At 41.8% G+C, this 2,738-nt stretch overlaps 1 pseudogene; it reads right to left on the reverse strand.

Moving 5' to 3' along the window:
* Positions 1–557: 557 nt before the first annotated feature.
* Positions 558–1,698, reverse strand: LOC149214432 (putative LRR receptor-like serine/threonine-protein kinase At4g36180 pseudogene; annotated as a pseudogene).
* Between the last annotated feature and the right edge of the window lie 1,040 nt (positions 1,699–2,738).

Raw genomic sequence — 2,738 nt, forward strand, 5'->3', positions numbered from 1 at the left:
AAATTTGTAAAAAATCAATTTTTCAAAACAGGGAAGAACACCCCCGCCTCCTCCCAAAAAAAAACCAAACACCTTCACACACGGCTAATTAACATTATGCTCGTAAATAGGCAACTACCCTTTAAACACCCTTATTGCCAATGATAATTCAAACGTGATTCTGCACCTGTAATATTGTTAAGGTAAAATTATGATCGTAGATCCAGCACAAAGGTAAGTGCAGTAAAGAATAAGGCCTTAAAATAACTGCAAATACTTAATATATATACATGCATGCAAAAGTCCAAGCCATAACCTTTGTATTTGATGGCACACAGCGCCTTGGATTAATGCATTCCCCTTCAACAGTGACATTGGCAAGCCTGGTTTCTCTGGCTTTCTGTGCAACGAGGGATCTATGCTATCGCCTCAGCATGGATGAAGGGCTTTCTGTGCAACGAGGGATCTATGCTATCGCCTCAGCATGGATGAAGAGGATCTAATTCAGAAGAATTAATTTAAAAAGCCAAGAAACATGGATTGAGAGGATCTAATTTATTGTAAACCAAGAAACCGCCTCAGCATGGATGACCTTCAAGCATGAACACCACCTCTAGCATGGATGGACTGTCTAGAGGATCAGGGGCTGTGCACAGAAGAGCCATTTTCACTGCCGGCAGAAACTCCTCCCACTCTGAAGATTCTGAATCCAGTTCTAGAAGGCTTGGATCAAACAGCTCTGAAATCTGCCCTGTTTGAAGCTGTCTCTTCACCCATTTCACTATATCTTCGTCCTGGGTGAACATGACTGACCTCCTACCAGTAAGAAGTTCCAACAATACAATTCCGAAGCTATAGACATCGGATTCTTTTGTCATCTGCCCTGTTAAATTTATTTCAGGAGAAACATACCCTAGAGAGCTAGCAGGGGTGGGTGCAGATGAAGAGGGATCTGCTGGAATGGCTGCCAGTCTATCCAGGCCAAAATCTGAGAGATGGGCTTCAAAATCTGCATCAAATTGCACATTGTTTGGCTTCACATCGCCATGGATAATGGTCGGGTGAGCGTTGGTGTGAAGAAATGCTAATGGTCGGGTGAGCGTTGGTGTGAAGAAATGCTAGGCCTCGAGCTATTCCCAGAGCAATGAGATGCCTCATGGGCCAATTGAGAACATGGCCATCTCGATGAGAGGCTTCTTACAAAAGAGTTGCCAGGTTTCCATTGGGCATGTAATCGTATACCAGTAGCCTCATGTCCTAGTTCACATAATATCCTCTCAGGACTGTTAGATTCTTGTGCTTCACTTTTCCCAAAGCCTCTGCTTCTTGTCTGAAGACACTCTCCTAGATTGGTTCGTCTGCTAATCTCCTGATTGATAGCACTGTTCCATCCTGCAAATATGCCTTGAACACGATTCCATAGCTGGTTCTGCTCAGTACATGTTCTTCATCAAAATGCCCTGTGGCTTCCAGAGCATTGGCGTAAGAAATTGGGTTGTAGAACATGATCAGTTTCTTCTCTTGTTCACCACTGGTTTCTCTCAGTCGCCGTCTCTTGCGCTCCATTTTCAAAAGACAAATCACCAGGCAAGCTGTGGCGTTGACAAGAAACAATGCCCCGCATGCCACAGCTATGGCGATTAACAGTATAGCCCGCTTTCCATGCCGATGATGGCGATGCTCATAATGACGATGTTGGCAAGTGGTGTTGAGAGGCATGCCACAGAGCAAAGGATTGAAAGCAAACGAAGACGCATTGAAGCGTGCTGCGAGGGTTGCAGGAATTTCACCTCTCAGATGATTGCGAGAGAGATTCAAGAGTCAGAGAGAATGGATTTTGCTCAGAGCTGCTGGAATTTTGCCAGAGAGATTGTTTGTAGACAGGTCCAGTTCCTCCAAATTTGTTGCTAAATCTCCTAGCTCACTCAGAAGGCTGCCACTGAGAGAATTTCTCTCCAGAAAAAGCTTTCTCAGATTCTTAAGTCGTCCCACTGATTTGGGGATTGTGCCTGTAAAATTGTTCCCATCTCGAGCCACAGATTCCAAGCTTGTGCAATTAGAAATGGCACTTGGAATGTTTCCGGACAAGCGATTGGACCACAGCTCGCTTGCTTAGTGTACTCCGCTTCCTGCAACTAAGGTCCACGCCATGTATTTGATGACACGCAGCTCGCTTGATTAATGCATTCCGCTTCATTCGACGGTCTTTACTCTTTTTAGGGATTTTCCAACGGTACTTGCAGTTGAAGTAATGGCATGCATGCAGCCTAGTAGCCAGATGTCAAAACCTATCAGCCTAAAAATCGGCTGCAGAAAGCACATTTCAAACCAACGGTTCAAAGTGTTTCATCTGATTAAACTGAGCAGGATAAAAGTGTTGACAAAAAAAAATTGATGCATAAAAAAGGCCTATCGGTCTAATTATAATAATAATAAAAAATAAATTATATTTATTTTCTAATATCAACTTTACATATTGGTTGTTTAATTTTTCATGAAGACTCGATTAATTCGGGTTAAACGCATTACCAAATACGTTACGTTATACCCGTTCGCTACAAAATTAATAATGAGGAAATCCAAAATCAAAGATGTATTGCATTACATAGGAGTGAATTGAAATGAATACATGTGTTTTAATATAAAATGCTTATTAAATGTTAAGTAGAAAATAGCATTGGTTCACTTGAAGGTAACGCGACATAAATATGTGATTTTATTTTTTGAAGTTTTTAAATAAAATTTTGTTGGTTGAGTTT

The sequence above is a fragment of the Pinus tabuliformis genome, chromosome 1_1, assembly GCF_031772625.1.
Source record: "Pinus tabuliformis cultivar Carrire ecotype Pingquan chromosome 1_1, CPIR1, whole genome shotgun sequence".
Classification (NCBI taxonomy): Eukaryota; Viridiplantae; Streptophyta; class Pinopsida; order Pinales; family Pinaceae; genus Pinus; species Pinus tabuliformis.